Source organism: Phocoena sinus, chromosome 3 (genome assembly GCF_008692025.1).
Source record: "Phocoena sinus isolate mPhoSin1 chromosome 3, mPhoSin1.pri, whole genome shotgun sequence".
Lineage (NCBI taxonomy): Eukaryota > Metazoa > Chordata > Mammalia > Artiodactyla > Phocoenidae > Phocoena > Phocoena sinus.
In genome coordinates this window covers 60,810,914-60,834,812 of record NC_045765.1, presented here as the reverse complement: position 1 = coordinate 60,834,812, position 23,899 = coordinate 60,810,914, and positions in this window count along the sequence as shown.

The window sequence follows — 23,899 nt, the reverse complement described above, 5'->3', positions numbered from 1 at the left end:
GGCAGATAAGGTTTTATTCTCCACCTTTGCAGCCTTAGCTGAACTCCTCTCCCACGAGGTTGCAGTTAAGTGTCAGCCAGGGCTGCGGTCATCTGAAGGCTTGGCTGGAGCTGGAAGATCCACCTCCAAGGTGGCTCACTTCCACTTGGCAAGTTGGTGCTGCCTGTTGGTAGGAGACCTCAGTTCCTCCCCTGAGGTAGTGGCTTCCACTACTTCTACTGAAAGAAGTGCTTGAGTGTCCTCACAGCATGGTCACTGACTTCCCCTGGAGCAAAACATTTCAGAGAGTAAAAAATGCAATGTCTTTTCTGGTCAGGCCTTGGAAGACACACGTCGTCACTTCTGCCACATTCTGTTCTTTAGAAGTGGGTCCAGCCCGTGTTCAAGGGGATGAGACTTAGGCTCCACCTTTTGAAAAGCGAGTGACAAAGAATGTGCAGGCATATTTTAAAACCATCACACACTCCAAGAGGAAAATGAGCAAAAGATATAAATAGGAAATTCAGAAAAGACTAATACACATATGAAAAAGTTCAAACTTGCTAATAACCAAAGAAATGCAAATTAACCAAGCAGATGCCATCAGACTATCAAGGATTTAACAGAATGACACTATTTAGCGTTGGTGATGGTATGGAAAACGGGCCCATACATAATGTGAGTATAAATTGATACAACCTTTTCAGAGAAAGGTTGTGATTCATACCAACAGCCCTAAACTTGTGACTCTGTTTGACCAAGCCATTCCATTCTAGGAATTTATCCTGACAAAAAAATCAGAAATGTGCTCAAAGATTAACCTACAAAGCTCTTTATGGTAACAATGTTTATAATGGAGATAACTTGTTCATGGCCTTAAAGTCCAACAGTAGGGTCCAGTAATATGTGGTATATGCAAATAGAGCACCATGCAATTAGTCAGAGTTTCAAATAATTTATAAAATGTATATACCATGGAATCCTATTATTATGATTCCCAAACTGTTCCCCAAGTCACCCCCAGGCACTGCAGCAAACTCATAGGAAGTCACGAGATATTTGTAATTTCTGAGAGAAACATAGTGATACTCAACATTGTTGGATGCCACAGGAACCGCTGGCCTGAACTGGTACACAGTTTCAACACTAGATCATTCTACATTCTTCTGTAGATGGGCTGAGGGGTAATTTTTGTGTTCTCCATTATGCCTCTCTACTTAATAAGAATGGTAGAAAAATAACAATAAATGCCAGGATGTATTTTGGTTTTGGCTGCTATGGAAGGACTAGACAGACTGAGCACTTTCTCTCCAACTCCCCCTCCATCCCTAGCCCAGCTTCCTGGACCTCTCAGAAACCCTAGGAAGGCAGTAAGAGAGAGGGGCTGTCCCAGGAGACTGCAGGGGGCCAGCAGAGGCAGGCAGAGAGAAGCAGGCCTGCCATGGCTACATCTTGAGAAGATGCCAAGCCCCCAGAGAGGTTGGACCAAGGACGCCAATAGTCAGCCTTGGCCACAAGCCCCTTCGGTGGTGAATGGAAGCCACAGAGTCACTGGACATCAAGCTCCATGGGGTCATTCTGGGGCTCCTATTCTCCCGGTCCCAGCAGAATTATGAGGTTCCCAGAAAGAGGCAGAGATTCCACTTTCTAGAATTGCTGACTGGCTGCTGAGTTGCTCATCGCCTCCTCTGTCTGGTGAGTTGCAGCTCTCTGCTGCCTTCATGCCATCACACAGGGATGTGGGACCCTGGGGCTGCAGCTCCATCTCTGCACATGTATCATGTCTGGAACTTGTCACCCACCCTCGGATGGCCCAGACCAGGGCAATCTCCACTTAAGGGAGATGGACAGAAGCTCTCTGCCTCTTGCTTTTCCCATGTATTCTGCCTTTTTCCTAAAATCTCATCCTACACCACAGGGTTGAGCTTGTAGAAAATAAAAGCCAACAAGTCACACAGGCAACTTCTGCCTGCAGCCTGGCCATGCAATTCCACCGAGGCGATGAAGCCCCAAGCCTGCTACCTGCTTGAATGGGAAGCAGGAGGGTGGGGGATAGACAAGAAAAATGAATATCTCAAAATATGATTCAGCCCACAGGCAATATTTGTTCAGCCATGATGGCTTGATGTGTCAGCAAACCAGAGCCACAGAGAGTGGCATTTCATCCACTGACCTCCAGATTCAAGTCACACCGTAAAACAGCGAACAGAGTGGTGGGCTCCAGGCAGAAGGATGTGGGGAAGTGACCTTCAGGCTCAGCATGGCGGAAGCTCCTGGCCCGCCAGCTCCAGTCCGTTAGAGCTGAGCCATAATTGATCACCACAGCAAATCAATGCAAGTGAGGTCCCTTCCAAAGCCCTGTACAAACTGACTTTGTAATGAAATATGAGCCTGTGAAGTTTCTCATTTTGTACTATTCTGACACTTCTTGCAATGTGATTAAAATATAATAAGATCAAATAGAAAATACTCTTTGCTCAATCACCACTAAACCTAACACAGTCAATGGTCCAATTCCATCCAGGAAGAAAAGTCATTTCCAAGACTCCATAAAGAAGCCTATGTTTAAATTTCATGTTCTCTGCTGTTACTTTGAAAAATTACATGTTTTAAATATAGGACAAATACAGGGCAGGCCAGTTCTTGTTATAGTAGAATTTTTCCCAACATTCCCGGTAAATAAAATCCCCAAGCCCTAGCCAATGAATGGCTGCTTCAAGGTTCATTCGATAATACATAATTCCAGTCCAAATAATAATTTGCTCAATCCCTTTGAAGTCTAATTCAAGCCCCATTTTCCCTGAGAAAGCCCAGATACCAACAATTGTTTCCTTCTTGCAGACTTCTGAGAACATATACATCTGCAAAGTACACCCTGGCTGGTAGGTATGTGTGCCTTCTCTTCCCAGCTTGACAGGGAAGCTCCTCAAGGTGAAGGAATGCTATTCTCCCCCTTTCACATTATGTGGCACACATGGATTCTGGGTACCAGCCCAGTGTTAGGCACGCTGCAGGTCCTTGATAGCTATTTCCTGATTGAAAGAGCCAGTAATGATGGCATTTAACCCATGGCAGGCTTTCTAGCCATCCATCTCCTGAGCTACTAATCCACAACACACCAATTGTTTCTAGTGAAGACATTATGTTATCCTCTGAGACCTCGACACATACGATCATTTTACACATTGTCAGCTGTGTCTATTAATTTTCTTACTGTCAGAGACAGTTAAGGGAGCCTTTGTGGAAACATCTGAGGATTTGTAAAACGGAAGCTTGTTTGTTTGGCTTCCCTTGACATATGGGCTTAGGAACTGTACAATTTTAAGTAACACAGTGAGCTCTAAGATGAATAATTGACTCTGGCAGGTAAGAACACGACTGAGAAGAGATCATTTTCTCAATTCACTAGTGTTTTCCTGCTCACAGACCATCTGAAGGACAAACCTCAGTTTTCAGGTTGGTCTCTTCTAGATCTGGACCATCTCTAACCACCAACAAACCAACCACAAGCTAGACAAGCCTCTAGACCTAAGTGTCCCAACAAGGCAAAGAGGGCCTCTCCATGCTTATAAAGGGATCTGAGATGATCCGGTCAAAGAGGTGCCAGCACAGATCACCTGCCAACGTTCCAACCTCCGAATCAAAGCCTCGGTGTCTAAGGTGAACATTAGCCCCAGATGTTCGTTTCCACCTGCTTTGGGCTCTAGCCTCAGGACATTAAAAAAAAAAAAAAAGCCAAATCATTAAGTTCTAGGATTGAGAGAACCTGAGAAACCAACAGGTCCTACATGTCAGTTAGAAAGCACTCAATGCAAGAATCAGAAAAGCCAACTGAATCACTTTGCTGTGATTCACACCTGAAACTAACACAACATTGTAAATTAACTATACTTCAATAAAGAGGAATCAGAAAAGCCAACTCAAATTGACTTGAATGATAAAGGAGATTTGTGGACTCATATCTCCAGAAAGTCCAGCTCTATTTCTTTGTGATTCCTTCTACTCAGCTGCCCTCCATGTGTTAATTTTGTCTTCAGATCCTCTTCCGTCATGGTCACAAAAGGACTGCCAATAGAAACCAGGACTCTGTGCTTGACTTTTCACATCCAGAGGGGAAAAGAGTGACGTTTCTCAGACCACTGCACTAAAGCCCTAAGCTTTGTTCTGATTGGACCATCTCTCCATCTATCCCTCCAGCGAGGTGGGAGTGGGATTTCTCTGACTGACTTGGACAATTAGGGCCACTCAAACCATGAGGTTGCTAGATCAGGGAGAGCCTGGGTAGACGCTGACAAGGCAACTACAACATCCATTTCCTCTGCTTTTGAGCAAGATGGCACTAAATCTCCAATCCAACAGGGCTTTACCCCATTCACGACAGTTTTGCCCTCTCCCTTGGAAATGGCCTTCGGGTCCAGGAAGACTATTTGCTGTGTCATTCAGTCTAAACCAAACTTCAGGAGTGCTGGAAATGCTGGGAATTGCTCACCTCCCCTCCAGGATTCTGAATCAGGAAATCCCCAGCTACTTTGCACACAAATCCCTCTATTAACTGGAACACGCCCCCACCCCCATAACTCTGAGATGGGCCACTGGCCATGTTTGCCTGCAAGATGGGCCAGCACCTGCTCTGCCACTGGGAGTGGGCTAAACCTGTCTTGCTCAGCTCAGCATCTTGGAATTAATTAAGTGGCTCTAATAACTGACTCTTATTCTCTAAAAAGGGCCAGATCGTTAGCTTAGGGCATAGATGGAGTCCTAGCTCCTCCTTCTTTGACTTTCCAGACAAATGACTATCCTCACACACTCACTTGAATCGCCTGCGAGTCTCCCATGACAGTACCACATGCCCTCTGAGCCCCCTCCATGCGTTCCCAGCTTCCGGCCAACTTTGACCCCATGCATTTCCCAGGAGCCCTTGCTCACCAGGAGCATCTGTTCGACCAGCTGACTACAGGGTACGAGCACACTGACCCAGACACCAGAGAGGAGGACACCTGTCCAGCACATTCAGCTGGGTCCCTGTTTCCCCGAGGGCCTTCTATACTTTATAGCTTGTAAGACCCAGTCACCAATCCTCACCACCTCCCCCAACTAACCCTGGGAAGAATAAAAACAAACACTGCAAACCCTTCTACAGAAAGAGAGAGATTGAAATCGAGAGCGGGGAGCAGGGGAGCCAAGGTGTGTCAAGAGCCAGAGTCAGGCCCGGACACTAGACCCTCTGACCCTCGGTCCAGTGCCTTGTCCCTTCAGGGAACTGGCTCCTTCAGCACCCACAGCAGCCCCCGGCAGTACTTCTGCAACACAACGTGGCAGCAGCCTGGCCCATGTTCCGCTCCCCAGAGCCAGAGCCAGAGCCAGCTGCTTCCTGCTACAGTCACCTCAGAAGCACTCTGCTCTACATCCCCTGCCCGCCAGCATCCAGGGCTGGCCAGAGCCCAGACCCTCCCCAGGCTCAGAGGTAACTGCTCAGAGAGCGCCTCAGAAAATCCCATTTGCCTTGCCTCTTGCAGTCTTTGCTTTGGTTATTGCTCTGAGATTTCTTTTGCAGCGATTTGGGTCTTTGATTCACAAGTTGTGTGCCCAACTCCCACTCCAGCCTTCCTGGAAAAACAAGTATCCTCTTTCCTTTAGGAGGATGAAGAGCAGAGCGCTCTGGGGTCAGAGCAGCCCAGGTTCAAGTCCCGGTGTGGCCATTTTATTCATTCACTTACTGAATCATTCAACCCATATACATATACAATGAGCACCAACTGTGCACCAGGCACCGCTCCAGGAGCTGAGACCCAGCAGAGAACAAACCAAAGGATCCAACTTCGTGGAGCATCTCAACTCCTGAGACAACGACACGGGTGAGGATTTCGGGATCCCAAACCCTTTGCAAATCCAAAGAAAGCCCTAGACTTTCACCCCAAAAGGATGCATAGAAGCAGGGGCACATAAAACTGCATGCCTTTTCAGAGGGCTGGAAGCCCACAGGTAGACAGCTTGGGGTCTGAGAACACCAGGTTGGGAACCTCTGAGCAAAGAGAAAGCTGATACAAGGCCCTCTTCAGTGGGTAGCACTCTCTGAGGGGTCTGTTCAAATACCACCGTGATCTGTTGAATTCCTTCAGTAGATCATAATCACATTCGACCCGAATCCTCAGATCTTGACTTCCCTGCATTCCAAAGACAGATTCTTACAGGTGAGCTTCTTAAGATAAAAGAGTAGGAGAAATCCACATTCTGGAATATGAACTTACTGCCCTATGGGATTTACGGTAGAACATCCACATCAGACTTGCAAATGATCTTCTCCTCACTTACTTGGGGTAACTTTTCTCTCCAGGTGAGCATGAATATGCCGGAGAGTGCTTTATGCATTCCCTATGCTCCCGAAAAGTTATACCTGAATCAAAGTCTTGCAAAGAAGGCCACTTAAAATGCACTAAGGGAGCTCACTACTTTATAAAAGCTGGCAGTGAATTCTGCAGACCAAGGGAAACTTGGGAATGTGCAAATTATTCCTCCTCTTCATTACAGCGGATTTCTGTAGAATGGGTAACTGTGAGTGAAGAATGCCAGTAGGGAAGGGTGGACAGTTTAAGGCATGAGGTTTCTATCTATCATGTATCTGTACCTCCAAGAAGGGTTTTTTATAGAAAATGTTACTTTCTTATTATCTATTGCAAAGACCAAATTAACCAGCGCATGACTGACTCCTTCGAGGTGAAGACGGCAAGAATGCCAAGGGATCTAATTCATCACAGAGGCAACCACCGTGGTGAACAGTGCAGGGCAGGGCTCTGACACTCAGGAAACTCTTGAGTCCAAAACAGATCTGGGTTGCAGCCAGTAAGCGGACACCTCTTTGGGCAGTGACTGGCTGTGACCTCAGGCTGACATCGGGGCCTGGGCCACTGCAGAGCCCTGGGGACCAGTAACGGAAGAGACTGTGCACCAGAGAGGCATAAAGGCTATCAGTGATTCCTGGGAAGGCCCCTGACAGTCAGGAAGGGAGGTGAGTTGGACGAAGCCAGAGGCAGAGTACGGTGGCGAGAGGCAACAAAAACAAGAGAAGGGCACATAGCAAATGTGGCAGGAAAAAGGAAAAGGATGGAGGCCAGGTAGGAGGTTAATATGGAGTCAGTTTCCAGAGTAAAAGCAGAGATAAGATGATGCCATTACCCATACAATTCAAGCAGGGAGAGTGGCCATTTAGGAAGGAAGACCAGCTGACCTCCAGCAGAAATTAAAATTACAGTCAAGAAAGGCATGCTGTGGGGTTCCCTGGTGGTGCAGTGGTTGAGAGTCCGCCTGCCGATGCAGGGGACATGGGTTCGTGCCCCGGTCCGGGAGGACCCCACATGCCGCGGAGCAGCTGGGCTTGTGAGCCATGGCTGCTGAGCCTGCGCGTCCGGAGTCTGTGCTCAGGCCACAACAGTGAGGGGCCCGCGTACCCTTTATAGAATGCTTGCCAACCCTGAATTAATGGGTTAACCGTAAGCATTTTGAATTTAAGACTCACTCTTATAATTTCATCCCCATAGGCACTATGCCTAATACATGGTTCACTATCTGAATATTCATTGCTTGATAAATTTTAAGAACCTCCCTGGGCCTCTAGTTTGAAGGACAGTTCAGAGGAGAAGACTCAACCTGCCTCCAAAGAAAGAATGCAGGGCACTAGGCCACTAAGCCTCAGGATGTGTGTCTTGGCAAAGTATGTGCAAGGAGAGGGTCACAATAATTTGGGAGAACTAAGAGAGTTTAACTCAATAAGCATTTGTTGAAGGTCCCAGTGCCAAGCTCTGGGTTAGGTGCTGCAGGGGATAGAAACATTTAGAAAGACATCATTCCTACAGAAAAGAGACACCAAATCCAATGAACAACGATATAATGTAGAGAGGGGTGCCAGCAGAAAGTGTGCTGGGAGCATTGGGTGGGGTCCTAGAGAAGGCTTCCTGGAAGAGGCCACCTTTCAGGTTTACCTAAAGATGGCAGGAGTCCCGAAAGCAGAGATGGGGAGTACCTGGCTTGAGCAAAGGTACAAAGACAGAGCCAGGGGAAGGTAAGAGAAAGGCAGAGCCCCTGGTGACGGGGTGATTTAATTTGAGTTCCCCCAGGAACAGACCCTGAAATAAAGACTTCAGTGTAAGTAGTGTATTTGGGAGGTGGTCCCAGGAAATACCAGCCCTGAGGGAGACACAGCAGAATATGCACCTCAGAGTTACCTCACCCAAGGGACAAAGAAGCTGCGTGTTTATATATCAACTCCCATCAGTCATCTATTTATTGAGGATTTCTCTCAGGGATGATGGAGGCATTAATTCCCTGGCCCTTCTAACCTATCCTGTGCCCTAGCAGGGTGAGCTCTGCTGCCAGGGCCCAATATTTACACATCGATGTTAGTGGGCCCTGAGGCACAGAGCCACAGACTCTGGCAGGGGGAGGGCACTGATATGGTAGGACCTAAGGGATGCAAGCAGGACATGAACAGCATCTGCTACAGGTGGGTCCCGCTGTGGCGGGCCTGAGTGCATCTGAGCTAGGGATCTACTGGTCTATAGAGAACAGGGAGCAAACAAGGCTTCTCAGCCTGAAGGTGGCACAGCTACAATTTAGAATCTGATTTGAGGGACAAGTGAGCTGGGAGGCTGCATGGAAGAATTCTGAAACCTTCCAGGCCGTGATGTAGGGATGAGGAGAAGGGAACACACACACATGGATGCCCTGGAGGCCATCGGTGGTAGCGTCCATGGTTCCAGCAGGCAGTCGGCTTGGGGGAGGCAGCATGGAGAGAGAAGAGTGGGTGGGTTGCAGGAGGGGTGGGGGCTCTGGAAGGTGCTGGATTTAAGAGGCAACTGCATGGTAGTTGGAAAGGAGTCTGGAGCTCAAGAGAGAACGCAGCATTGAAAAGTCGGTTGGGAAATCAATGGCTAAAAGGTCAAGTGATGGTCAAGATTACTCAGCGAGGGGATTTAGAGAGAAGAGACAAAGGCTCAGATCAGAATTTCGACAAATACTTGTGTTGATGGAAGAGGAGGAAGAATACGAGTCAGCGAAACGGGAGAAAAGAAGTTGCAAACCCAAGGGAGAAACGCCAAGAAGAGGATTTTTAGCAGCTTAATCTTCCCGACATAAGGTAATCCTCCATGTGGGATGCACACACAGGCCCAGCAGCCATTTCTCCATAGGCAGCTGGTATGGGTTGTGATGGGTCTGACTCTGCTCCACACAGGACCACAGATACTGTCAACCTCAGCATCCTGGACCTCGGGCGTACGGATTTCCAGATAGTCTGTGAACACCGACCCCTACCGCGGAAGTATTGGCAGAACTCAGCGCCTGTGCAATGGGCATTTTGTGGAGGAGATGACCCATCACATTCAACGACTCTCAAAGGGCTCTGTGAACCCTCAAAGGACGAGAACCACAGCTCAGAGTAACCAGTGAAGCAGCAGCCACTCCGCACTCCCATTCAGTCTGGATGGAGTCACAAGAGGGAGACCAGAGACCTCCCTGAATGAACGAGAATGGAATTTTTCCTACACTTTGCAGAAGGAAACCATCAGAACCAAAACACTAGACCTGCCGTTGCTGCAGGCACATCTTGGTAGAGAGTTTCGTCTCTGTGTAAAATTTGCTTTTGTGCCTGCCCCAAGACCACTGCCATCCTGGCTTATCTGCTATGCAGGGCTGCAGGCAGAGCCACCAGCCAGCAAAAAAAGATTACCCTGAATCTTCCTTCAGAGTACAGAGAGGCTTCTGTCATGGAAAAAGAGAATAAAGCTCCAATTTAAAAGGCTTTGAAAAGCATTTCGATGCAAGGAAGTTAGCTCCACTGCTGGAGACAACTTGACGCTCCAGAAAGGCAGCAACTGTCTCCTGCATTTTACATCAGACGTTTGGGGTTCTCTGGGTCTGTCCTGTGGGTCACAAAGATTGTTGTGTGGAAAGCCACACTGCTTCCACTTACTGGCCTTACCAACAGCTCCTGGCTTCAAGGAAGACTCTTTGAGTGTTTGCTTTCTAAATCCACAACAGAACCACACGGACCTAAATCTACTCAGTGTCCCAGGCACACAGCAGAGATGAGGATTGGAAATCACTCCTGAACTCCAGAGATAAATGCCCATCTTTGTCATCCTCCCAGCCTCAACAGGCCACTTGGCACAGCTGACAGAAAAGCCATTATGCCTGCCACAGGAAATGAGGGTCCATTATCCCTGGGGAGGAGGGCAGGGGATGTGCTCAACAACAGAACGTTTCTGCAATCCTTTGTAAGAAGAGAAAAGACAGTGCTTGCTCTCATCACGGCTGGTAAATTTCTGGGATGGTTTCCTCCTCAGTACAGAGTATTAAGAGATCTGGACCACATGACTGCTGTGCCTCTTCCAGCTCTAACATGCTGGACGCTTGGCCTCCTGGAGCGTGGTCAACCCTGCCTCCTGAAAAGCTAATACATCCCACAGTACCATCCTCGGCAAAACCAGAGTGGGACCAAAGGTGCCTCTTGCTCTGCCTGACCCAAAGAGCACCTACGAACCTTCTAGAGGGTTACAGACAGTAGCAAGGGTCCATGTCCATAAGTAAGGATTTCCATTTCCATTTAAAAAATAATAATAACATAAAATAATTATTTAAAAGTTAATGAACTCCTAGCTACAAACTACTACGTATAAAATAAGGATAGGAGGAGCTTCAAGATGGCGAAAGAGTAAGACGCAGAGATCACCTTCCAACCCACAAATACATCAGAAATACGTCTACAGGGCTTCCCTGGTGGCGCAGTGGTTGAGAGTCCGCCTGCCGATGTAGGGGAAACGGGTTCGTGCCCCGGTCCGGGAAGATCCCACATGCCGCGGAGCGGCTGGGCCCGTGAGCCATGGCCGCTGAGCCTGCGCGTCCGGAGCCTGTGCTCTGCAACGGGAAAGGCCACAACAGTGAGAGGCCCGCATACTGCAAAAAAAAAAAAAAAGAAAAAGAAATACATCTACACGTGGAACAACTCCTACAGAACACCTACTGAATGCTGGCAGAAGACCTCAGACCTCCCAAAAGGCAAGAAACCCCCCCCCCCACGTACCTGGGTAGGGCAAAAGAAAAAAGAATAAACAGAGACAAAAGGATAGGGACGGGACCTGCACCAGTGGGAAGGAGCTGTGAAGGAGGAAAGGTTTCCACACACTAGGAAGCCCCTTCGCGGGCGGTGACTGCGGGCGGCGGAGGGGGAAGCTTCGGAGCCGCGGCAGAGAGCACAGCAACAGGGGTGTGGAGGGCAAAGCGGAGAGATTCCCGCACAGAGAATCAGGGCCGACCAGCACTCACCAGCCCGAGAGGCTTGTCTGCTCACCCGCCGGGGCAGGCGGGGCTGAGAGTTGAAGCTCGGGCTATGGTCGGAGCTGCGGGAGAGGACTGGGGTTGGCAACGTGAACACAGCCTGCAGGGGGTTAGTGTGCCACGGCTGGCCGGGAGGGAGTCCAGGGAAAAGTCTGGACCTGCCGAAGAGGCAAGAGACTTTTTCTTCCCTCTTTGTTTCCTGGTAAGCGAGGAGAGGGGATTAAGAGCGCCGCTTAAATGAGCTCCAGAGACGGGCGCGAGCCACGGCTAACAGCGCGGACCTCAGAGACAGGCATGAGATGCCATGGCTGCTGCTGCCGCCACCAAGAAGCCTGTGTGCGAGCACAGGTCACTCTCCACACCTCCCTTCCCGGGAGCCTGTGCAGCCCGCCACTGCCAGGGTCCCGTGATCCAGGGACAACTTCCCCGGGAGAATGCATGGCACGCCTCAGGCTGGTGCAACCTTAGGCTGGCCTCTGCCACCACAGGCTCACCCTGCATCCGTAACCCTCCCTCCGCCCGGCCTGAGCGAGCCAGAGCCCCTGCATCAGCTGCTCCTTTAACCCCGTCCTGTCTGAGCGAAGAACAGACGCCCTCAGGCAACCTACACGCAGAGGCGGGGCCAAATCTAAAGCTTCTGAACCCCGGGAGCTGTGCGAACAAAGAACAGAAACGGAAACCTCTCCCAACAGCCTCAGGAGCAGAGGATTAAATCTCCACAATCAACTTGATGTACCCTACATCTGTGGAATACCTGAATAGACAATGAATCATCCCAAATTGAGGAGGCAGACTTTGAGAGCAAAGATATATATTTTTTTCCCTTTTTCTCTTTTTGTGAGTGTGTATGTGTCTGCTTCTGTGTGTGATTTTGTCTGTATAGCTTTAATTTTACCATTTGTCCTAGGGTTCTGTCTGTCCGTTTTTTTGTTGTTTGTTTGCTATTTTTTACTTTAAAAAAAATTTTTCTTAATAATTATTTTTTATTTTAATAACTATTTTATTTTACTTTATTTTATTTTATTTCTTTCTTCCTTCCTTTCTATTTTTTCTCCCTTTTATTCTGAGCCATGAGGATGAAAGGCTCTTGGTGCCCCAGCCAGGCATCAGGACTATGCCTCTGAGGTGGGAGAGCGAAGTACAGGGCATTGATCCACAAGAGACCTCCCAGCTCCATGTAATATCAAATGGCGAAAATCTCCCAGAGATCTCTATCTCAATGCCAAGACCCAGCTTCACTCAACGACCAGCAAGCTACAGTGCTGGACACCCTATGCAAAACAACTAGCAAGACAGGAACACAACCCCATCCATTAGCAGAGAGGCTACCTAAAATCATAGTAAGGCCACAGACACCCCAAAACACACCACCAGACGTGGACCTGCCCACCAGAAAGACAAGATCCAGCCTCATCCACCAGAACACAGGCACTAGTCCCCTCCACCAGGAAGCCTACACAACCCACTGAACCTACCTTAGCCACTGGGGACAAACACCAAAAACAACGGGAACTACGAACCTGCAGCCTTAGAAAAGGAGACCCCGAACACAGTAAGTTAAGCAAAATGAGAAGACAGAAAAACACACAGCAGATGAAGGAGCAAGATAAAAACCCACCAGACCTAACAAATGAAGAGGAAATAGGCAGTCTACCTGAAAAACATTTCAGAATAATGATAGTAAAGATGATCCAAAATCTTGGAAATAGAATAGAGAAAATACAAGGAACGTTTAACAAGGACCTAGAAGAACTAAAGAGCAAACAAACAGTGATGAACAACACAATAAATGAAATTAAAAATTCTCTAGAAGGGATCAATAGCAGAATAACTGAGGCAGCAGAACGGATAAGTGACCTGGAAGTTAAAATATTGGAAATAACTACTGCAGAGCAGAATAAAGAAAAAAGAATGAAAAGAATTGAAGACAGTCTCAGAGACCTGTGGGACAACATTAAATGCACCATCATTCGAATTATAGGGGTCCCAGAAGAAGAAGAGAAAAAGAAAGGGACTGGGAAGATATTTGAAGAGATTATAGTTGAAAACTTTCCTAACATGGGAAAGGAAATAGTTAATCAAGTCCAGGAATCACAGAGAGTCCCAAACAGGAAAAATCCAAGGAGAAACACACCAAGACACACATTAATCAAACTATCAAAAATTAAATACAAAGAAAAAATATAAAAAGCAGCAAGGGACGGGCTTCCCTGGTGGCACAACGGTTGAAAATCTGCCTGCCAATGCAGGGGACACAGGTTCGAGCCCTGCTCTGGGAAGATCCCACATGCCACAGAGCAACTAGTCCCATGAGCCATAACTACTGAGCCTGCGCGTCTGGAGCCTGTGCTGTGCAACAAGAGAGGCCGCAATAGTGAGAGGCCGGCGCACCGCGATGAAGAGTGGCCCCTGCTTGCCGCAACTAGAGAGAGCCCTTGCACAGAAACGAAGACCCAACACAGCCAAAAATATAAATAAATAATTTTTTTAAAAAAAGAACAAAACAAAAAAACAGCAAGGGAAAAACAACAAATAACACACAAGGGAATCCCCATAAGGTTAACACTGATCTTTGAGCAGAAACTCTGCAAGCCAGAAGGGAGTGGCAGGGCATTTTAAAGTGATGAAAGAGAAAAACCTACAACCAAGATTACTCTACCCAGCAAGGAGCTCATTCAGATTTGATGGAGAAATTAAAAACTTTACAGACAAACAAAGGCTAAGAGAATTCAGCACCACCAAACCAGCTTTAAAACAACTGCTAAAGGACTTTCTCTAGGCAGGAAACTCAAGAGAAGGAAAAGCCCTACAATAACAAACCCAAAACAATTAAGAAAATGGTAATAGGAACATACATATTGATAATTACCTCACATGAAAATGGATTAAATGCTCCAACCAAAAACATAGACTGGCTGAATGGATACAAAAACAAGACCCATATGTATGCTGTCTAGAAGAGACCCACTTCAGACCTAGGGACACATACAGACTGAAACTGAGGGGATGGAAAAAGATATTCCATGCAAATGGAAAGCAAAAGAAAGCTGAAGTAACAATTCTCATATTAGACAAAATAGACTTTAAAATAAAGACTATTACAATAGACAAAGAAGGACACTACATAATGATCAAGGGATCGATCCAAGAAGAAGATATAAAAATTGTAAATATTTATGCAACCAACATAGGAGCACCACAATACATAAGGCAAATTCTAACATCCATAAAAGGGGAAATCGACAGTAACACAATCATAGTAGGGGAATTTAACACCCCACTTTCACCAATGGACAGATCACCCAAAATGAAAATAAACAAGGAAACACAAGCTTTAAGTGATACATTCAACAAAATGGACTTAATTGATATTTATAGGACATTCCATCCAAAAGCAACAGAAAACACTTTCTTCTCAAGCGTTCATGGAACATTCTCCAGGATAGATCATATCTTGGGTCACAAATCAAGCCTTGGTAAGCTTAAGAAAACTGAAATTGTATCAAGTACTTTTTCCGACCACAACACTATGAGACTAGATATCAATTACAGGAAAAGATCTGTAAAAAATATAGACACATGGGGGCTAAACAATACACTACTTAAATAACCAAGAGATCACTGAAGAAAAAAAGAGGAAATTAAAAAATACCTAGACAAATGACAATGAAAACATGATGACCCAAAGCCTATGGAATGCAGCAAAAGCAGTTCTAAGAGGGAAGTTTAGAGCAATACAATCCTACCTTAAGAAACAAGAAACACCTCAAAGAAACAACCTAACCTTACACCTAAAGCAATAAGAGAAAGAACAAAAAACCCCAAAGTTAGCAGAAGGAAAGAAACCATAAAGATCAGACCAGAAAAAAATGAGAAAGAAATGAAGGAAATGATAGCAAAGATCAATAAAACTAATAGCTGGTTCTTTGAGAAGATAAACAAAATTGATAAACCATTAGCCAGACTCATCAAGAAAAAAAGGGAGAAGACTCAAATCAATAGAACTAGAAATGAAAAAGGAGAAGTAACAACTGACACTGCAGAAATACAAAGGATCATGAGAGATTACTGCAAGCAACTATATGCCAATAAAATGGAAAACCTGGAAGAAATGGACAAATTCTTAGAAATGCACAGCATTCCAAGACTGAACCTGGAAGAAATAGAAAATATGAACAGACCAATCACAAGCACTGAATATGAAACTGTGATTAAAAATCTTTCAACAAACAAAAGCCCAGGACCAGATGGCTTCACAGGTGCATTCTATCAAACATTTAGAGAAGAGCTAACACCTATCCTTCTCAAACTTTCCAAAATATAGCAGAGGGAGGAACACTCCCAAACTCATTCTACGAGGCCACCATCACCCTGATACCAAAACCAGACAAAGATGTCACAAAGAAAAAAAACTACAGGCGAATATCACTGATGGACAAAGATGCAAAAATTCTCAACAAAATACTAGCTAACAGAATCCAACAACACGTTAAAAGGATCATACACCATGATCAAGTGGGGTTTATCCCAGGAATGCAAGGATTCTTCAACATATGCAAATCAATCATGTGATACACCATATTAACAAACTGAAGGAGAAAAACCATATGATCATCTCAATAGGTGCAGGGAAAGCTTTCGACAAAATTCAACACCCATTTATGGTAAAAACCCTCCAGAAAGTAGGCATAGAGGTAACTTTCCTCAACATAATAAGGGCCATATATGTCAAACCCACAGCCAACATCACCCTCAATGGTGAAAAAATGAAACCATTTCCACTAAGATCAGGAACAAGACAAGGTTGCCCACTCTCACCACTCTTATTCAACATAGTTTTGGATGTTTTAGCCAGAGGAATCAGAGAAGAAAAAGAAATAAAAGGAATCCAAATCGGAAAAGAAGAACAAAAGCTGTCCCTGTTTGCAGATGACATGATACTATACATAGAGAAACCGAAAGATGCTACCAGAAAACTACTAGACCTAATCAATGAATTTGGTAAAGTAGCAGCATACAAAATTAATGCACAGAAATCTCTAGCATTTCTATACACTAATGATGAAAAATCTGAAAGTGAAATGAAGAAAACACTCCCATTTACCATTGCAACAAAAAGAATAAAATATCTAGGAATAAACCTACCTAAGGAGACAAAAGACCTGTATGCAGAAAATTATAAGACACTGATGAAAAAAAATTAAAGATAATACAAATAGATGGAGAGATATACCATGTTTTGGATGGGAAGAATCAACATTGTGAAAATGACTATACTACCCAAAGCAATCTACAGATTCAATGCAATCCCTATCAAACTACCACTGGCATTTTTCACAGAACTAGAACAAAAACTTTCACAATTTGTATGGAAACACAAAAGACCCCGAATAGCCAAAGCAATCTTGAGAACGAAAAACGGAGCTGGAGGAAACAGGCTCCCTGACTTCAAAGTATACTACAAGTCTACAGTAATCAAGACAGTATGGTACTGGCGCAAAAACAGAAATATAGATCAATGGAACAGGATAGAAAGCCCAGAAATAAACCCACACACATATGGTCATCTTATTTTTGATAAAGGAGGCAAGAATATACAGTGGAGAAAAGACAGCCTCTTCAATAAGTGGTGCTGGGAAAACTGGACACCTACATGTAAAAGTATGAAATTAGAACACTCCCTAACACCATACACAAAAATAAACTCAAAATGGAGTAAAGACCTAAATGTAAGACCAGACACTATCAAACTCTTAGAGGAAAACATAGGCAGAACACTCTGTGACATAAATCACAGCAAGATCCTTTTTGACCCACCTCCTAGAGAAATGGAAATTAAAACCAAAATAAACAAATGGGACCTAATGAAAATTAAAAGTTTTGCACAGCAAAGGAAACCATAAACAAGACGAAACAACAACCCTCATAATGGGAGGAAATATTTTCAAATGAAGCAACTGACAAAGGATTAATCTCCAAAATTTACAAGCAGCTCATGCAGCTCAGTAGCAAAAAAACACAAACAACCCAATGCAAAAATGGGCAGAAGACCTAAATAGACATTTCTGCAAAGAATATATACAGATTGCCAACAAACACATGAAAGGATGCTCAACATCATTAATCATTAGAGAAATGCAAATCAAAACTACAATGAGGTATCATCTCATACCAGTCAGACTGGCCATCATCAAAAAATCTACAAACAATAAATGCTGGAGAGGGTGTGGAGAAAAGGGAAAACTCTTGCACTATTGGTGGGAATGTAAATTGATACAGCCACTATGGAGAACACTATGGAGGTTCCTTAAAAAACTAGAAACAGGAACTACCATACGACCCAGAAATCCCACTACTGGGCATATACCCTGAGAAAACCATAATTCAAAAAGAGACATTAGGGGCTTCCCTGGTGGCGCAGTGGTTGAGAGTCCGCCTGCCGATGCAGGGGGCGCGGGTTCGTGCCCCGGTCTGGGAGGATCCCACGTGCCGCGGAGCGGCTGGGCCCGTGAGCCATGGCCGCTGAGCCTGCGCGTCCGGAGCCTGTGCTCCGCAACGGGAGAGGCCACAACAGTGAGAGGCCCGCGTACCGCAAAAAAAAAAAAAAAAAAAAAAAAAAAAAAAAGAGACATTACCACAATGTTCAGTGCAGCTCTATTTACAATAGCCAGGACATGGAGGCAACCTAAATGTCCATCAAGAGGTGAATGGATAAAGAAGATGTGGCACATATATACAATGGAATATTACTCAGCCATAAAAAGAAACGAAATTGAGCTATTTGTAATGAGGTGGATGGGCCTAGAGTCTGTCATACAGAGTGAAGTAAGTCAGAAAGAGAAAGACAAATACCGTATGCTAACACATATATATGGAATCTAAGAAAAAAGAAAAATGGTCATGTGGAACCTAGGGGCAAGATGGGAGTAAAGAAACAGGCCTGATAGAGAATGGACTTGAGGATATGGGGAGGGGGAAGGGTAAGCTGTTACAGGGTGAGAGAGTGGCATGGACATACATACACTACCAAACGTAAAATGGATAGCTAGTGGGAAGCAGCCGCATAGCACAGGGAGATCAGCTCGGTGCTTTGTGACCACCTAGAGGGGTGGGATAGGGAGGGTGGGAGGGAGAGAGATGCAAGAGGGAAGAGATATGGGAACATATGTATATGTATAACTGATTCAGTTTGTTATAGAGCAGAAACTAACACACCATTGTAAAGCAATTATACTCCAATAAAGTTGTTAAGAAATAAAAAATAAATTTTTAAGAAAAAAAAATAAGGACATATTGTACAGCCCAGGGTATATAGTCAATATTTTATAATAACTATACATGGAGTATAACCTTTAAAAATTATGAATCACTATGTTGTACACCTGATACTCACATAATATTGTAAATCAATGGTACCTCAATTATTTTAAAGTTAAAGAGCTCCTTAAGGTGCATTAAGAGAGCAAGAATGGCAATGGAGACCTGCTAACAAATCAGTTTCTTAATGGATTTGTAACTTAGCTGAACAAGTGGTAACTGCGATAGCAGGTTTAATCACCATACTCTTTTAAATGTCCTATTCTTATACATTATTTAACTTATAATGGGCCACTAGTTAAAGTCTGGAAGTATAAGAAACACTGATGTTAAAATACAACAAATTAATGAAGACTATAAAAAATGATAATAATTGTGTACAATCACCCTAAGATGATTTTTGCCAGATAAGGAAGTTGCAGTCATCTGATCAGAAATCACATATAGTACATCGAGCTATCTTTACTCCTTCAAAATGTGAAAGTTTAAAAAAAAAACACAGTGGCAATTATATCCAATTTGGCTTTTCATTTGTTGACAATCAAGACTGCCCATACACAAAATATGTTATTTGTGACAAAATGCTTACAAATAACAGCCTGAGACCAACCTCTCTTACCTTGTCGTTTCAAACATAGTCAAAATAAACCATTTGTGTTTTTTAGTGCAAAAGGCAAGAATCCAAAACACCAGGTCATGAAAGCAGCTTTTGTCTATTTGCTATTGAATCACATAATTAAATTTCAATCTGGGTTTTAATATATATCCAGTCCCCAACAAACATGATACATGTCATATTTATTTCTTGGCAAAGCATGCTTTTTCTTGCATAACTAATTAAAAGAAATTAAATTAACTAATGCCTGCAAAGCACTTGCTATAGCAACTAATATAGAGGAAACACAAAATAAATATTAGCCTTTTTTTTTTTTTTTTGAGAATTTCTTTCTTTCTTTCTTTATTTATGTTCGCTGCATTGGGTCTTCATTGCTGCTCGGGCTTTCTCTAGTTGTGGTGAGCGGAGGATACTCTTCGTTGCGGTGAGTGGACTTCTCTTTACGGTGGCTTCTTTTGCTGCGGAGCACGGGCTCTAGACGAGCGGGTTTCAGTAGTTGCGGAGCACAGGCTCTAGAGCACAGGCTCAGTAGTTGTGGCACACAGGCTTAGTTGCTCCATGGCATGTGGGATCTTCCTGGACCAGGGCTCGAACCGGTGTCCCCTGCATTGGCAGGCAGATTCTTAACCACTGCGCCACCAGGGAAGTCCCTAGCCATTCTTCTTATTATTATTAAATTATTATCAGTCGTTAAATGAGAAGAAGTTTAATTTGTTCTAACATTTAATTAATATTATTAAATGCTATTTGTGGAATAAACTTGATAATGGAAATGTTAATAATACTTATCTCAATTTTTTAATTAAAATTATGTTTAAATTAAAATGATCTAATCTTTACCCAATTTTATGTATTTCTTCTTAATCCCTCAAATTATAAACTTACAAATTATAAGGGTTTATCAATAACAGACAATAGTTTTTCCTTTCTGTGTTAGCAGTAACCAATTAAAAGGAATACTGGAGGTGGGGAAACTGTCTCATTCACATAGCCAAAATGATATATCTAAGAATTTTTTTTTAACATCTAATGTATACGATGAGTAAAAGAACATGGGCTTTTGGAGACAGACTCTGGTTCTGACTTTGGACCTAAGGTGATCAGGGACAAATCACCTACCATTCACATTCTTCTGTTTCACCATTATTAAATAAGAATAATGGCAAACCTCTCTCTTACAGTCTTAAGAGTTAAACATATTCATAATGTATTTAGAACAAAGCCCTTCACAGCATTAATTTTCAATAGGTATTATCTATTTTTACATGATAGAGGAAATGATAAAACTGTACTGAAAAAATATAAAAGAAGAGTTGAATAAATGGGGATACACATTATGTTTCAGGATGGAAAGAAAGCTTATTATAGAAATGTCAGTTCTCAGGTTGTTCTGTAAGTATCACTTACTTCTGATCTGAATTCAAATAACAGCAATTCTTTTTGAAAATTGTCGACATGACTATAAAATGCAACTGGGAGAATAAATTTATGAGACTAAGAAAAACATGAGAAGTTAGAGTAATGCAAGTTAGTTGTATTATGAGGTGTTAAAATGTTATGTCAGTGATGGTGAAGCAGATAAATTTAAAACACCTGGTTTCCCAGAGGTAGATCCTAAAATGTGTAAAAGCAAAATATTTGATAAAGGTCATGGCACAAGCTAATGAGGAAGGAATGTACTATTCAATAAAATATATTGGAATATTTATTCAGCTATTTGGAAAATAAATTAATTTAGAGCCTGTCTTCATACCTTATACCAAATAACATCCAAGGAATTTTTTTTAATTAAACCATAATAAAGTTGAAAGAAAATAGAGGTAAAAATGTATTTGATCACTAGATAGATAAGGAACATTTAAGCAGCGAAAGAATTGTCTCCATTATCATTGTCATAGATAGTACTTATTATACATTTACTATGTGCTAGGCAATGCAGAACGTGCTTTACATACTTTTCTCAAAGCGACAATATGATGTCTTATTGATTCCATTCTAGAAACACGGAAGTTCAGGCATAAGAAGGAAGGAAGTGGCAGAATCAGAGTATGAACCTGGGCAGTCTAATTCTACAACCTGTGCTCTTAGATTTTTACCCCCTAAACATACATATAATTGAAATAAAATTGGAGAGGAAAAGACAAAGTTATAAAAAGAAAGAAAGTAAAGAAAACCAATGAGCCAAGCTATAAACAAAAACTTTGAAATAGAAGAAATGCAAATGGATAAGAAAGATGGAAAAAAGTTAACTTCTGTAAATCAACTACACTTTAATAAAGTGAATTTTTCGTGCAAACACCACTCACTCACCAAAGCTTAAAATGAAAACTTCTTAAGTCAGACAGAGAGAGACAAATATATGATATCGCTTATATGTGGGACCTAAAAAAATGATACAAATGAACTTATATACAAAACAGAAAGAGACTCACAGGTATAGAAAGCAAACTGTGGTTACCAAAGGGGAAAGGGAGTGGGGGAGGGATAAATTAGGATTTAACAGATACACACTACTATATATAAAACAGATAATCAGCAAGGACCTACTGTACAGCACCAGGAACTCTACTCAAGATCTTGTAATAACCTATAATGGAAAATAATCTGAAAAAGAATATGTATATATACGTATAACTGAATCACTTTGCTGTACACCTGAAACTAACGCAACATTGTAAATCAACTCTACTCCAATAAATTTTTTTTAAAAAAGAATAAATAAATTTTTTAAAAAAGAAAATACAGAAAAAAGTTGAACTTCTGTAATCAGTTGTGCACACACAAAACAATACACTGGGACACCTTTTTTTAAACATAAAATCCATGCCACTTTCTTTGTTTTCCTTTACAATGATCATACTTAGAACTAGTAAGATCTTTGGGAGGCATCAATTAGGCATTGCCAAACTGCCTTCCTGAAATGACACACACCAATTTATATTCCCCTCAAGCAGCAAAAGAATAGGAAGCCTTAGAAGTATTTATAGCTTTTGATCTAGAAATTCTACTTCTAGGAATCTATTCTAAGGGCAATTTTGGAAATGCAAAGTTATAATCATAGAGATGTGTATTTAAATTTTTTCATTAGAATAAGGAGATTGGGGAAATAATCTAAATGCCCAGCAATAAGAAAGTGGTTATGTAAACTAAGGTATATCTAAGAGATATTATACTGTATTATACTGTAACTCAAGGGTCAGCAAACTATGGCCTGTGGACTGAGTCCAGTTTACTGACTGTTTATTTTTTCCTACTTTTGTCAATAAAGTTTTATTGGAACATAGCCACATAAAAAATAAATAAAATTATGACTTCATTATATACCACTCAAAAATGACTAAGTTATCTTTAAAATTCTTTTGGGACTGGAAGATTAAATTACGGCAAACCAAGTTCATGTGACAAAAAAACAAAAACTGAAAAAAAAAACCTGGCTCAGCCACTATTCCTGGTTTATCCACCATATTCCTCTCCAGTCTTCTCCATTCTTGCTCTGTGCCCCAGGAGGCTAGCCTATCTAGATTGCTTAAGTGGGTTTCTTTTCCCCTGGCTTCCAGTTCAGCCACTAGGAGGCACCCAGAGATGAGAGGATTGGAAGGAAAAGACGTATTTACTCCCCCATCTCCTCTCCTTCCTGGCAGTCACTTGACAGTAGTTACATTTCCAACAGTAGTTACCTTCAACAACTTCAGAGACCCCTCGCCCTTGTCTACCGCTTTCACTGGGTTCCAGGCACAGCTCCTTCCCTCTCCTCTTTTAGTCCAGGGGAGGGAATGGCTTGCTGCTCTTACTAATTTCTGGGTGCTTCACCATCTTTTTGTCTGCTTTGGATCCCTTCATCCTGCTCACACCCTTATAAATAGTTCTTTCATTAACCTCTCTTTAATTACTCTTTTGAGTGTGCCACTTTTCTCTTGACTTTTACAATACTTGGTACTGGAAGTGGCACCAGGAAATAGGGCCTTAAAATGGGATTTGGGTAACTAACCTAATCGATGAGAGCCTCCTTTAAGGGCAGATGGGATAGTTACAATCTGTGGTAAGGAGGGGAATTACAACTATTCAAATCACTGGTGATGGTAAATGAAGAGTGACAGTAGAAGACAAAATGTAGGGAACTGAAGTGGCTCTGGCACTCTGGCACTATAGTGACAATGGTGATTACAAAGACACTGGGATGGGCCAACTGCCCTGACCGCTGTAGGGAGAATACACACAGAAAATGACAAAATGAAGACCTTGAATTCCTGAGTTAAAAAAAACAAAAACAAAAAACAGGTAGAAAATCAGGAAGACTTCATGGCAGTTTGAAGGCGTCCCCCATCCTCCATAATGGCAGGGCAGATGTGGCTGAGGACCAAGAACAAAGCCTAATTTTAAGCATTACAGAGTTCTCATACCATGAATATGGATATGTGCCAGATCTCTTATACTAAGGCAGTGGTTCTCAACTGGGAGCAGTTTGCCTCCCAGGGAACATTTGGCAATGTCTAGAGACATTGTGAGTTGCCACAACTGTGGGGCGTACTACTGGTATGTAGTGGATAGAGACCAGGGATGCTGTAAGTATCAGAGGGGCACAGGATAGCCTCACACACAATTATTTAGCCCAAAATATCAGTAATCCCGAGGTTGAGAGACACTGTGCTAAGGTAAGAG